Source organism: Hemibagrus wyckioides, linkage group LG09 (genome assembly GCF_019097595.1).
Source record: "Hemibagrus wyckioides isolate EC202008001 linkage group LG09, SWU_Hwy_1.0, whole genome shotgun sequence".
In the NCBI taxonomy this organism is placed as follows: domain Eukaryota; kingdom Metazoa; phylum Chordata; class Actinopteri; order Siluriformes; family Bagridae; genus Hemibagrus; species Hemibagrus wyckioides.
Window position 1 is genome coordinate 381,437 of NC_080718.1, and position 15,944 is coordinate 397,380.

A 15,944-nucleotide genomic window follows, 5' to 3' on the forward strand; every position below is an offset into this window, starting at 1 on the left:
GTTCTTTTAAATTACAGTTTCATGAAATCCTCTCATGGAAATGACTAAAGTACCAGGACATAGGCCGACTGTATATTTTTAGTTTTCATACATCCCTTAAAATTAAGAAGGCCTTGTGACCCCCTCTGAAACTTTGGCAGCCTCTAGTGAGGTTTAGGACCCTGCAGGTAGGGAACCTGTGCCTTAAATCACACACTTAAGTTGAACTGAGCAGTGACAGGGAGTCTCAAAACACCCACACACAAATGCAGTGAAGTTGACAAATAACAAGCACTTTGCAAATAAAGGTTCAACAGCTTATATATATAAATACATATACAACGTAGCATGTAAATATGTTTTTAATAAAAATCACAAATACTTATACAAGTTGTCAATTTCTATTATATACATTTGTGAATCATTGTGTGAACATTCATTAATATTGAGGGCTATCTTATTCCATACACTATAATGAGAAAATCCTATGACCACCATCCATACCCTTGGCTAGATGTTTTAGGCCAAATATTTCAAGCTATGGGATAGGTCATGTCTGCCTAGCAACTGCAAAAGAAGGTGATTTAGCATATTTCATAATATTTGCCCTGGCACCTGATGTGCTAAGGATCTAGTCTGCATCTCTAGCAGGAAAAATGGATAAGAGTAAGGATTTGAGCGAGATTGATGAAGGGCCAAATTGTGATGGCTAGACGACTGGATCAGAGCATCTCCAAAACTGCAGCTCTTGTGGGGTGTTCCTGGTCTGCAGTGGTCAGTATCTATCAAAAGTGGTCCAAGGAAGGAAGTGTGGTGAACCGGCAATAGAGTCATGGGCAGCCAAGGCCCTTGATGCACGTGGGGAGCGAAGGCTGGCCTGTGTGGTCAGATCCAACAGACAAGCTACAGTTGCTCAAATTGCTGAAGAAGTTAATGCTGGTTCTGATAGTAAGGTGTCAGAATACACAGAACAGTTTGTTGCATATGGGGCTGCATAGCCACAGACCAGTCAGGGTGACCATGCTGACCCCTGTGCACCGCTGAAAGCACTGACAATGAGCATGTGAGCATCAGAACTGGACCACGGAGCAATGTAAGAAGGTGACCTGGTCTGATGAATCACATTTTCTTATTTGCTTTTTAAAAAGGTGTTTTTGTTATCTGATGATTAGTGAGAGTTTCTTGTTCCCCACCAAATCTCTCATTCTCTCATTTGTCTGCAGAAATTAGAAACTTGTGGCAACATAGATAGATACAACTTTTTTGTCATTACAAAGTAATTTCTTTATTTGTTTTTAATTAAAAAAGATTTTTAAAAAAGATTTTAAATTAAGGCAGATGGTCCAGGAGTCTGGAAAATGATGGGATGATGTCTTCCGGGTGCTAACCATGGTGAAGCTAGAGGGGAAAAACAACTGAGCTTCAGTTTTATAGTGTCATTAATTCACACAAAAAGAATAGTTTAATGTTTAGCTGTGATTCAGATTAACATCAGTTTCATGAATGACATCATATTTCTGATTATGAAAGAGCCAGTGTAAAATATTAACTGAATGCTTGTTAGTGGTGAATTTAATTAACTAATATGAATGCCCAGAGTTTTTGTAGTAGAGCCCAACACTTCACCTTAGCACGCTTGCAGGGAAGTTCAAAACTTGAGCAGGTACTCAGTGGAGTCTTTCTTTTCCTCCCAGATCTTGCTTTTACTGCTGATGGACTTTGTGTCATCCCTTCAGAAGCAGGAGACTCTGTAAAGGAGAGAACAAATGCAGTGCAAAATAGAAAATAATAGCAAATTATGGAAAATGTACTGTACATGACAAAAGGGCTTTTTCATAATTGGCCCAAAACTTGACTCTGCACCCAGTTCTAGGCTTGTCTTGGTGAAAAAAATGCAGGTTTGATTACATATAGAGGAATTCCTTATTAAATGTGGATCAGCTTTGTGAAATGTGAAACAGCTTCTAAATACAATGATGGACATTTCTCTGGAAACAGCTCTCAAAGACCAACAAATATAATAAACTTTCAGAGCAGATATCACATTTCACACTGTGCATTGTACTTAGAAGTGATATCTGCATGCATGTGAAGGTTTGATTTTATTATTTAATTATTTATTTTTTGTTAACTTACCAAATGTTTCTAAATGGGTCTTTACACTGTCCTCCAGCCTCAGCTCCTCCAGGGCTTTGACAAGTAACTCGATCTCTTTCTCTTCTTTCTGTGAATGGAATATTGGATCTCATGATCTATCTGTTCGGGTTTATTTATTCTATCTATATGTTCTCTTAATGTGAATATAACAGAAATCAAGAAAACGGGCATCTTCTCTCAAGGATTAATGATGTAGTGGACGTTTCACCTTAAAACGTTTGCAGGGAGGTTGCCCAGCATCACTCCCTGAGTGTTTCCTCTTCAGTCCAGATCTCACATCAGCTGGTGTTGTAATTTCTGGGAGAAAAACAGTGCACTCTTCGCTGGACTGGGGCATTTCTGGCTCAAAGCTGGAATCTTCCTTCTATAAAATAAATATTAGTTACCTCAGCCTATCCCAGACTGTCTATTCCAGAGAAAACAGGAGCATCTTCACTTACGAATTAAAGATGCAGTAGAGTTCAACGTTTTACCTCCACACTACTGCAGGGAGGTTGCTCAGCATCACCTGAGCAGACACTCCCTGAGCTCTCCATCATCAGTCCAGGACTCACACAAGAAGGTGATGGAATCTCCTTCCCTTCCTCAGAAGCAGGAGACTCTGTAAAGCAGAGCACAAATAGAATTTGAGAATGCACTGGAGATAACTAAGGGTGTTGTTACAGTGGGCCTAAATACTTAGTTTAGTTTAGTTTATTTATATAGCACAATAAAACAACAATCATTGACCATTGTGCTGTACAAAAATTATAAGATCAAAATAACAGCAATCGAGACAGGAAATAGTACATATACAGGCAAAAAAACAAGCTCAGGTTGACTCAGATTTTAAAAGCCTTTTAACATAAGATGAGTTTTAAGCTTTAGTTTAAACAGAGATTCTGTAGGGATTATCCTAATAGATAAAGGGAGGCTATTCCACAATTTGGGGCCAACTATGGCAAAAGCCCGGTCTCCCTTTCTTTTAAGCCTTGATCTGGGACGCTTTAACAGTTTCTGATTTGATGACCTTAAACATCTAGCAGATATGTTAACAGTCACAAGTTCAGATAAATAAGAAGGTGCCAGACCATTTAAGACCTTAAAAACAAAGAGTAAAATCTTAAACTCTATTCTAAAATACCCACTAAAATAACCACTGCAGAGAGAGTAAGACGGGGGTGATGTGATCAAATGTACGTGTGCCAGTAAGGAGTCTAGCAGCTGCATTTTGGACTAATTGCAAGCAGTTCATATAGGAATGACCAATACCTATATAAATTGAATTGCAATAGTCCAGACAAGAAGATATAATTGCATGAATTATTCTTCAAACTCAGCAGGGGTTAAAAAACTTTTAACTTTGGCCAGTAGTCTCAACTGGAAAAAACATGATTTGACAACTGTATTTACTTATCAAATAACAGGGCAGAGTCAAAGACAATACCTAGGTTTTTAACAGGTTTTACATAAGCAGCTAAGCTGCCTGACACTTGATTTAAGCTACCAGAGAGAGCTAACAGACCAAACACAATTGCCTTAGTCTTACTCTCATTTAAGTTCAGGAAATTTATCTGCATAAAAATTAAAAAATACTTTGTGTTTTTATATATAAAGAAAGCATATATAAAGAAAACAGAATGGGGGCAAGAATTGATCCTTGGGGTACCCCACAGGTCAGATGTGCTTTGGAGGATAATCATCCACTTACATAAACAGAAAAGGTTCTATTCAAATAAGATTTAAACCAGTCCAGTGCTTGACCTTTGATACTTAAGTCTACTCCTTCACATAAAGTCTTATCTTCACTTAAATTTTTACCTTCGACTGGAAGAACAGTGCACTCTCTGTTGGACTGTGGCATTTCAGGCTCAAAGCTGGAATCTTCCTTCTATAAAATAAATATTAGTTACCTCAGCCTATCTCAGACCGTCTATTCCAGAGAAAACAGGAGCATCTTCACTCAAGAAATAAAGATGTAGTTGAGTTAAACGTTTTACCTCCACACTACTGCAGGGAGGTTGCTCAGCATCACCTGAGCAGACACTCCCTGAGCTCTCCATCAAAAGTTCAGGAATTACACCAGAAGGTGATGGAATCTCCTTCCCTTCCTCAGAAGCAGGAGACTCTGTAAAGCAGGGCACAAATGCAATTTGAGATTGCATTGGAGATAACTAAGGGTGTTGTTAAAGAGGGCCTAAATACTTAAGTCTACTCCTTCACTTTAATCTTCATTTAAATTTGTACCTTCGACCAGGAGAACAGTGCTCTCTCTGCTGGACTGGGGTATTTCCGGCTCAAAGCTGGAATCCATCAACTGTAAAACAAATATTAGTTACCTTAAACTATCTCAGACTGTCTATTCCAGAGAAAACAGGAGCATCTTTACTCACGAATTAAAGATGTAGTAGATTTAAACGTTTTACCTCCACACTACTGCAGGGAGGTTGCTCAGCATCACCTGAGCAGACACTCCCTGAGCTCTCCATCATCAGTCCAGGACTCATAGAAGAAGGTGAAGGAATCTCCTTCACTTCCTCAGAAGCAGGAGACTCTGTAAAGCAGGGCACAAATGCAGTTTGAGGAAGCACTGGAGATAACTAAGGGTGTTGTTAAAGTGGGCCTAAAAACCAGGACAGATTCAAGATTCATTCAAATGCTGCTGATGGAATTTGTTTTAATTGCTTTATCCTACATTTCTACTCTTTTTACTACTAATTGTATTCCTTCATTTTTTTAGTAGAAGATGCAGGACTCACTACCTGTCTTGGTGTTCTCCTTCCCATCAGAAAGTTGAGCTACAAGCAAAAATACAGGAAAATAAAGTTCTCCTATTACAGGATACATGGTGTAAAATAGCAGCTAATAAATTTCCAAAACAACAACAATGCAATAAAAACAATAAAAATAATTAATTCTAAATTTCCCTAACATGGGTAAAAATGCTCACAGTGTTTTTCCAAAAAAATAAACAAAATAAATATAAAATAGGAATATCTGATTGTAAAATCACATCTTTTTATCCAGATGGCTATTTTCCTACTACTGTATCACATTATGTAATTAACTATTCATTTTATGTGAGAAGAATCTGTCACTCTACTCACACATGCCTGTTAATACAAGGTCTTAGACATGAACATGATACAGATATCAATTAACGTTATTCTGGGTAGTCAAGGCACACAAGGGGAACATGGGGGCTGGAAAATAGCAGGCCTTGAGAACAATGAAGTTTTCCTGTTAGGATTTATGTTATAGATAATATAGAAATAAATTAAAACCTGATAAAACACTTTACTACACAGATGTTGAAGTGTGTGTGTGTGTGTGTGCCAGTGTTCACAGGGCACAGGTATTTGTGCATGGACACTACACAAGAAAAAGGACCATTATATAAAGACCGGGTCTGTGGCTTGTAAATTGTTTCCTACATAAAGTGCTTAAAAATGAAACATATACAGACAGCAGAAGAAAATATTAAGTACTATAGCAGGACAGTCTGACTTGGTAACTCATACAGAATAACTAAGGTGTGCTGGACACGCCTGTGTCCTGGGAATAAACAAGTTTTAAACAAATGACCAGAGAGGATCTAAGCAGATTGACTTTAACAGAAACTTGCTGCTCTACAGATTCAGAAGAAAAAAGTTCAGATTCAGCACTAGTCAATATTTCAGTATTTAGTAACTAATGCTTTGGTGTGTGATGGACAATTGGGGTATTTGGCAGTAATCTTATTCTGCTTTACATTAAAAGAAAGAAGCTATGAAAAAGAAATGTTACTTGGTGAATATGAAGAATAAAAGTTGATCTATTGTGTTATTGTGTTGCTGTATAACATCAGTAATGTTAATATAGACTGCTGCTCCAGAGTTACTCATTACGTTAGCTTACTTAGCTAACTAAAGCCTAACTAGACATGCAGGACACATTTATTCACCTATACAATAAAAATCCTTCATTCTTCCGATCTAACATTAGATTCATATGAAAGAAAATGGCCATTATGATGACCACAGGACGTGCTGACCTCTGCATGTTTCCTCAAGTATGATGTTAATTCTTCTAAGAAGAAATCGTATGTTAGTGAGGCAGAGCGAGTAGCTACTTAAAACAAATCCTGCAGGTCAGACCACTGGTCATGGGTGTGCGGGTAGCGGGATGTGGTCAGGGTTTTCCTCCATCGTAGGCTACAGTATTTCAGGCTCGGGCACTGCAGTGTTAATGCTCTAGAGAATTTGTGTACAATCACTGTCCAATTTAATAGAAACACCTGTACACCTGTTTATTTATAAAGTTATCCATTCAGGCAGTCATGTAGCAGCAGCGCAATGTGTAAAATCATGCAGGGCAAAAGAAACATTCAGAGGTAACCAGAATCTGAAAAGAGTATTTAATCACAGTTTAGTAGTGAGGACTTTATGAATTTCTTCACTGAAAAAAATGGTCTTGAAATGAATCAAGAACAAAATTGTGGATCTTCAGTCAAGTTTCAGGTCACACCATTGTACAGAAACTGTGCTAGTTAAAATCACAAATGACTTGTTTTTAGTTTTAGACCAAGGCTGGATCTCACTATCAGTTTTTCTTGATTTTAGCACTGCATTCGACACTATGCATCATGACTCCTATAGATTATGACAAAATTTCACAGGTATTCAGGGACAGGCATTAAGATGGTTTAGATCCTACCTGTCTGATCAATACCATTTTGTAAAATTAAAAGGGGAACTAGCCGGTGTAATGGCAGTGAAATATGGGTCATATAAAATTATGACCTAAATTATTAAATTCTGATAAGAAAGATATTACTATTCAGTCCAAAAAAAGTAAGTACTCTCACAATACTCCTTGCATTTAGACAGATGTACTGTTACTACTAGCTCGGCAGTGAAAGACCTTGCTGTTATATTAGACAGTAGCAAGTCTTTTGAAAATCATATCGCCCATATTACAAAAACACCTTAGACCTTAGAAATATTGCCAAGCCAATAAACATCTTATGTGTATCTGATGCAGAAAAGCTAATTCATGCATTCATGAATCACCTCCAGACTGGACTATTGTAATGCATTACTAGGTGGTTGTCCTGCATCTAAAATAAACAAGCTACAGTTAGTCCAACATGCAGCCACCAGAGTTCTTACCAGGTCAAGAAAATATGATCATATAACCCCAATATTTTATCATCCCTACACTGGCTACCTGTTAAGTTTAGAATCGATTACAAACTACTGCTACTCACATACAAGGCCCTAAATGGTTTAGCTCCCATGTGTCCAACTTGTCTTCTAACATGCTACAATATGTCACACTCTTTGAAATCACAAAACTTTGAACAGTGTTCGGGGCTCAGATACACTCTCCCAGCTTAAATGTAGTTTAAAGAGTTTTAGCTCTTTAGCCAGGCATACACGTAATACATTCCATAACCTTCTGCTCCAGTACATCTGAAAATGCACATTATCATCTACTGCTTGCTAATAATATGAACAGCAGCTATGCTGATTCGTTTCATGTAGATTTTGGACATTCGAAGAGAAGATGCCAACCCTTTGAGGACTTTGAGGATAACAACCTTCTAATCAATACACAAAATGACATTCTTTAACATTGTACTTATGCTGTATTGCCATCATTGAGTTGGTGTTGAATCTATGAAGAACTCAGATGTTAAGCCAATTTGTGAGTAACCTCCAGACGACCTCGTCCAAAGCGCATATATATATATATATACACTACCAGTCAAAAGTTTGGACACACCTTTTAATTCAGTGTTTTTTGTTTAGGGATTTATTTTCTACATTCTAGAACAATACTGGAGATTTCAAAACTATGAAATAACACACATGGACTTAAGTAATCCATATGTAATAACAACAAAAAACAGTCAGTTGTTACAGTTTTTACAGTATTGTCAAGTGCATTTGCAAAAGCCATCAAGCACCATGATGAAACTGGCTCACATGAAGACCATCCCAGTAAAGCAAGACCAAAATTTACCTCTGCTGCAGAGGAGAAGTTCATTTAGAGTTACCAGCCTCAGAAATCACCAATTAACAGCACCTCAGATTAGAGCCGTTATGAAGGCTTTACAGAGCATCAGTAGCAGACATATCTCAATATCAACTGTTCAAAGGACATTATTGTGTATTTCGGCCGCCTTCAGCATTGTTTTACAATGTAGAAAGAAATAAACATCAGGAAAGACCATGGAATTAGAAGGTGTGTCCAAACTTTTGACTGGTAGTGTATATCTGGTCGAGTGCAAGTGGACAAGTAGATTAAACTTCCTACTGCCTCTCTGTACTTTCTTGGTTCTTTCATCATCTTCAGAATACTCAGGTTTCAGTTCACATGGAGTCTCTCTAGACTTGCAATTTTGCATCTCAAATCGATCTAGTATTTTCCTCACATATCTCTCCTGTGACATTTTAACTAGACCTTCTGCCTGTTCAAAATCTATCCCTAGAAAATATTTCAACCTACCCATGTCTTTCATTTTGAATCTTTCAGTGAACATTCCCTTTACACTTTTCACAACACTTTCACTGTTAGCTGCTATAATTAGGTCATCAACCCATATTATCAGGATTATTTTCTCATTCTGCCTTTCCCTTGTATACACGCAGTTATCAGCTGGGTTCTGTGTAAAACCATTCTCAATTAAACATACATGTACCATAGTGTTCCAGTTTCTGCCTGATTGCTTTAGGCCATAGAGAGATTTCTCTAACTTGCATACTAGCTTTTCACCCTGTCTTTTTGCTCATAACCCTCTGGTTGTACCAAGTAAATTTCACAGTCAATCGGTGCATGCAAATAAGCTGTCTCAACGTCCATCTGGTGTAAGACTAAATTTTCCTGTGCTGCCTTCTGCATGACCACTCTTACACTTGTCACATCTGACAAATCTCGCCTTGTATTTTTCAGATCCATTAATGTCTCTTTTAATTGTGTAGACCCATCTGCCCCCAACTGGCTGTTTGCCTGGTGGCAACTGAGTGAGTGTGAAGGTCTTATTCCCTTTCCATTAATCAAACAATTTTCTCCTCCGCAGCCCAAATTGACCCGGTCTGTTCTGATCACTTATAAAAAATGAGGTATGTATGATCACCTTTTTTTTTTTTTGTTTCACCTTTTTAGTCAGCTTGTTTCCAACACATTAACATATATTTTGCACTTTTTTATATTTGGCAAATATTTGGTATGATAAACCTCATTTATGTAAAATTATACCTCATTTTTGAGTAAAAAAAAACAGAAATTCTGAATTATTTTCACTATGGTAATGATCAGAGCCACATAAGTAGATGGAATATCACAGACTGGTATATGTCAATGTTTAGTCAGGATATTGTCTTGAAACCATTTCATTTTTTTAATGGCAGCAAATAGTCACACCTGTTGTCCTCCCGGGTCAAACTGACCCGGTCTGATTTGACTGCTTATAAATCATAAAGTGTATAATGATCACACCATCACCACACATTTTTTTTAACATTTTACACTTGTGATACCCAGCAGGGGGCAGCAGCTGACCTACCAACATGGGGCTACACACACACACACACACACACACACACACACACACACACACACACATACGGGGTTGGACAATGAAACTGAAACACTGGCCAATTTAGTGTTGTAGATTTCATGGCTAACTTTGACCAGCCTGGTGGCCAATCTTCATTGATTGCACATTCCACCAATAAGAGCGGAGTGTGAAGGTTTAATTAGCAGAGTAATAGCACAGTTTTGGTTAAAATATTGCAATGCACACAACATTATGGGTGACATATCAGAGTTCAAAAGAGAACAAATTGTTGGTGCACGTCTCGCTGGCGCATCTGTGACTAAGACAGCAAGTCTTTGTGATGTATCAAGAGCCACGGTATCCAGGGTAATGTCAGCATACCACCAAGAAGGACGAACCACATCCAACAGGAGTAACTGTGGATGCAAGAGGAAGCTGTCTGAAAGGGATGTCCGGGTGCTAACCTCGATTGTATCCAAAAAACATAAAACCACAGTTGCCCAACTCACTGCAGAATTAAATGTGCACCTCAACTCTCCTGTTTCCACCAAAACTGTCCATTGGGAGGTCCACAGGGTCAATGTACATGGCCGGGCTGCTATAGCCAAACCTTTGGTCACTCGTGCCAATGCCAAACGTTGGTTTCTTGGGCTGTGGACAATGTGAAACATGTATTGTTCTCTGATGAGTCCACCTTCACTGTCTTTCCCACATCCGGGAGAGTTACGGTGTGGAGAAGCCCCAAAGAAGCGTACCACCCAGACTGTTGCATGCCCAGAGTGAAGCATGGGGGTGGATCAGTGATGGTTTGGGCTGCAATATCATGGCATTCCCTAGGCCCAATACTTATGCTAGATGGGCGCGTCACTGCCAAGGACTACTAAACCATTCTGGAGGACCATGTGCACCCAATGGTTCAAACATTGTATCCTGAAGGTGGTGCCGTGTATCAGGATGATAATGCACCAATACACACAGCAAGACTGGTGACAGAGTGGTTTGATGAACATGAAAGTCACCAGATCTAAATATTATTGAGCCACTTTGGGGTGTTTTGGAGGAGCGAGTCAGGAAACGTTTTCCTCCACCAGCATCACGTAGTGACCTGGCCACTATTCTGCAAGAAGAATGGCTCAAAATCCCTCTGGCCACTGTGCAGGACTTGTATCTGTCATTCCCAAGACGAATTGATGCTGTATTGGCCGCAAAAGGAGGCCCTACACCATACTAATGAATTATTGTGGTCTAAAACCAGGCGTTTCAGTTTCATTGTCCAACCCCTGTATATATATATATATATATATATATATATATATATATATATATATATATATATATATATATATATACACATATACACACACACACACCACTCAAAAACATGGCATATTTTCATGTAAATAAAACTTCTTTTACACCTCTTATGCTCATTATTATATTTAATTTATGAACAATAAACCATGAAATATAAACAATGAAACACTGATATATGGTATATGTTAAACATTAGCCAGCATATCCCCATGTGAAAGCTGACTGATGCAACTGTATTCATAAATAAGTGAGAGCAAACAAATATGATTTGCAAAACACAACATGTATTTTATTTCAAAACAATTTTAAACATTGCAAACTAAAAATACAATGAACAGAAACTGTGTGTGTGTGTGTGTGTGTGTCTTCATTTGCACCCTGCTGGACTTCCATGACCATGCTGGCAGAGGCTGGCATGCAGGGAAGAACTTGGCATCGGCTTAAGAGAGGTGTCACAAGTTCTCTTCCAAGTTCCTCAAGGAACAGCCTCCTTTTGTGGCACTTCCCCTGATTCCAGCTTGGGTCCATCTCTCTCCACAGCACAAAGGAGTTGTATGCAGACGCATCAAGCATGTTGTAAAACACTGCCAGGGGCCAACGGGCTGTCATTCATTTACAACTATACACACTGGTGACCTGCAACAAAAGTAACAAACAACAAATCAGTCAAAATTAATTTATATTTTCTTACACAAGAATGCAATGCATTGAGCTGAATGAAAAATATTACATGAAAAAGTGCAATACCTTGTCGAGGTTGTCGACTCCCCCTTTGTTTTTGTTGTAGTCAAGGATGATCTGGGGCTTTTTGTCCTCTTTGGTGCTAACTGCAGTGTCACGATGCAGAGTGCTCATGAGAAGCACATTCCTTTATTTGGGGGGGGGAGTAGGAGACAAGAGCAGTGAATACAAACTTGGAGGAGAATTTTGCCCTGTCTCTTGTCTCTGGTTTATTTTTTCTCACAGTTCCCACCATGGCCAGCTTCCTCCTTAGCAGCTCCTGGCCAAAGACATAGGACATGAAAAAGTTGTCAAAGGTGATGACGTGTCCCCAAAGACCCTCTGTCACCTCGAGAACCACACGCTGGCCATCCGCAGGTTTGCCGGTATACACCTGCATGTTCCAGGCATAGCTAGTCTGGGCATCGCAGGCTACCCAGATTTTAATTCCATACTTGGCAGGTTTACTTGGCATATATTGCTTAAACCCACAGTGACCTCTGAACAGGACCAGGCGCTCGTCCATGGTCACATAGTGCCTGGATTATATGTTGGTTGCAGGCGTTGCACCCACTTATCCCAGACCTGTTGGATGGCAGACAATTTGTCTCTGGCACGGCAGGCTGGTCTGGTGCTGCGATCATCAAATCGTATGATGCTTGAAATGAGCTGGAATGTTTTCAGTGGCATGGTGGCACAAAAATTTGCCCTCCCCATCTGAGCATGCCACAGGCTGGACGTAGCCTCTTTACTGGAGTGGTAGACCCCAGCAAGAATCAATAGACCCAGATATCCCTGTAGATCTATTTGATCTAATTTTTTCCAGCTGTCACCATATACACGACACCCCTCCTTGTTGGTCATGTCTAACACTGTCTTTTGAATATAAATAACTCAAAAGTTGACTTTATGGTATCAGCACGAGAGACAGCATACCTTGTTGGCCCTTGGGGGCTCCTCTCGCGCTTTGTCCCCAACATGCGGCGTCGGTCACTTGGAGGGATGGAGGACCAGAGAATATTTCCATCTTTTGATTGGAAAATTTCTTCCATTTCAGGAGGCTCCTCATCAGTTGATTCCTCCTCGTCTGTGGTATTTTCTTCCTCTGACACTTCCTGCTCCTCTTCTGCCGGTTCTGCCTCATCTCTGTCCTCCTCCAAAGGGTCAAAAATTAGGTCAAGGGCCTGGAATGCTGTGTAGGTCCTCTTCATTTTGCTGTCTTAGAGTGAAATGTGAAATTCCCCAAGGATGCTATAATTCAGGGTTTTTTTGTTTATTGTTATCTTGTCCCCAAATGGGCAAAGGCATATCTCATAGCTTTTGTTTTGTTTGGTGGCCCAGTGAAATGCAGTGCCCAATGCTTTGAACAGTGTTTGACTGTGTGTGTGTGTGTGTGTTTGTGTGTGTGTGTGTGTGTGTGTAGCCCCATGTTGGTAGATCAGATGTTGCATATCACAAGTGTGAAATGTTTACAAATGTGTAGCTTTTGTTTTGTCTGGAGGCCCAATGAAATGCAATGCCCAATACTTTGAAGAGTGTGTGTGTGTGTGTGTGTGTGTAGCCCCATGTTGGTAGATCAGATGTTGTATGTTCAATGTTCTGGAAAGCTCAAAAGTGTGACAATGGGTCACTACTAAATGTGGCCGGGTCAAATTGATGGTGTTATAAAAAATTATTCATACACACATAATTTAACAAAAATTTTAATATTTAATATTTTCAAAGAGCATAGTATTGAATCATCCATGTCATTTTCATGCAAGTATATGAAAGAAAACCCAAGTTATGACAATTTGACCCGAAGACAAAAGGAGGGCTAGTGATCGCATCTTTTTGTCCATAGCATTTTTCCATTGCCCTGACTTAGTTGATGTTATGGCATCCTGGTAGGTTTGAGGAATATCGCATATTGCAGCTTGTCCTCCATATCCTCAGTCTCAAATTCTCCTCTTGGCTCTTAGTGGGTTCCTTGATTCCAGTTTCAGTAACTTGACCTGGCTGTTTGCATTCACTCTGTTCAGGCATAGTCTCAGAAACACCACTTTGAATACCTTGACCTGGTACATTTTTCACATTTTCATCAACATTTCCTTCAATGTTATTGATTTTAGGATATACAACTTTTTTTTAGGATTTTGTGTGTGTGATTCGGGTGTTTGTGTTTCCTTTTTTCTAGTTGTCCTAGCTGTGAATCTCACCAACCTATGCTTTTGAACCTTCTCTGTGTTAGGATAGTACACTAGATAAGCTGGGCTGTTTTTGTAGCCAGTGAAAATACCTTGCTCACATCTAGAGTCTAATTTGCTCCTCTCTCGTTTGTAAGCAAAACATACTGATCCGGACTTCTGCATTTTAGAAATGTTTGGCATCTTTCCTGTGAACAACTCGTATGGCGTTTTCTTGGTGTGTCTACTATAGCACCTGTTCCTCACGTAAGCTGATGTCTGCATAGCGTATTTCCATAACTTATCTGGTAACTCGCTTTCAGTCAGTAGGCACCTGCTCATATCATAAAGGGTTCTCCAACCTCTCTCTGCTGTGCCATTCTGGTGGGGTGAATAAGGTGCAGACGTTTCGTGTCTAATCCTATTTTTCGTTAACAGTGCCTGAAAGTCTCAACTCATAAATTCAGTGCCGTTATCTGAACAGATGCACATGACCTCTCCATTAGGTGCTATGTCTGCTAGGAACTTTTCTGTGGCTTGTACCGTGTCACCTTTAGACTTTAGAAAATACACTAACATGGTACCTGAGTAGTCATCTGTATAAGACTTTGTATATCTGTACCCTTCTGTGCTCGATGTTGGCATGGGGCCGGCTAAGTCAGTGTGGACTAGTTCTAAAGGTTTCTTTGCCTTTCTGTCTGGCTCCCTATTTCTCGTCTGAGTGAATTTTCACTGTTTACACACTTCACATGACTGATTTGGTTTGACTGTGGTCGCTTTTATCTCCATACCTCTCACTACACCTTGAAACTTTTGTAAATCTTTATAGTTACAATGAATCTGCTACCACCTTTGGTAACCATGTGACTTTTCCCCCTTTGGAAAGTGATTGTTGCTCCTCCATTTGTTGCCCTTGCCACTGAGAAAATGTCATGTGGGTAAGAAGGCATCATTATGACCCCGTGACATTTTCTACTCAGCCCTCCTAAAATTCTGTGATTCTCCATAAACTGTACACAAATTCGTGATCTCCTCAGTCCCCTTCAAATTTCATATGAAAACGGCAGCAGACTTCGGCTCTTCCCCGTCTTTCAGCGCGTTCTTCAATCCGCAGACTGCAGCGTCACAGAGTGAGGATCAGAGGACAAGTGTGTGTGTGTGTGTGTGTGTGTGTGTGAGATCAGGAAGACTCGTATTTGGCTTGTTCAGTACTCAAATGTCATACACATCTGTGCAATACAGTGGAATGCTGCAATAAGTTTACCATCCTACCCTGTTAATCAAACCTTTATTTTATTTATTTATTTATTTATTTTATTTATTTTTTATTATACCCTCACTGGTGGCCGAGTCCCCCTTAAATGAAAATAGAATCGCCCCTGGACGCCACGGCAATAGACACTAATCAACCGTTAAATAACAAAGTAAAAACGAAATTAGTCTACAGTATTTCACACCTCACAAGGAATAGTCAATTTTATTACGGTTACTTTTCTCAAAAAGACATTCTTGATGCCGTATTCAGAAAACTGCAATCTCCAGAGGACGCAGCGAATATAGAAAAAATGTATATGGGCAGGTCGCTGCCTCTGACTACTCCAACTATCCAATCAAAGGACGGGAAATTGCTGACGTAATCGTATGCCTGCTAGATGGCCCCAGTGATCCCAACTCGAAATCTGATTGGTTAATGGAACAGGTTCATTGCCACTTATTTTAAGCTTCAGGTGCCTGCACTTTTACTTCTGCAGGCCTTACGGCCACTAGATGAAATATGGTTGGATAAATACTCTTATCATAAATATACAATACTGGAAGCAGCGCAACCAAGAGAAAAGCTATGAAATGTAGAGAATAGACTATCGGGAATAATTTAATACACATTCATGGAAAAATATATTAAATATATTAAAATGCAAGTCAGTGATTCAGATCACTGCTGTTTAGGCCAGCAGAGAAGACCTTGCTGGCCCTGACGGTCCGCCACTGAGTTCAGGTGCGCAGATCTTTCAACACGTATATGAAAACAAACAAAACATTACACGTCTCATTATCAACTTCTTTGGAACATTTATTAATAAACTTGA

General features: G+C 39.5%; 1 pseudogene; it reads right to left on the minus strand.

Moving 5' to 3' along the window:
* Positions 1-2,597: 2,597 nt before the first annotated feature.
* Positions 2,598-12,903, minus strand: LOC131359387 (piggyBac transposable element-derived protein 4-like; annotated as a pseudogene).
* Positions 12,904-15,944: the final 3,041 nt, after the last annotated feature.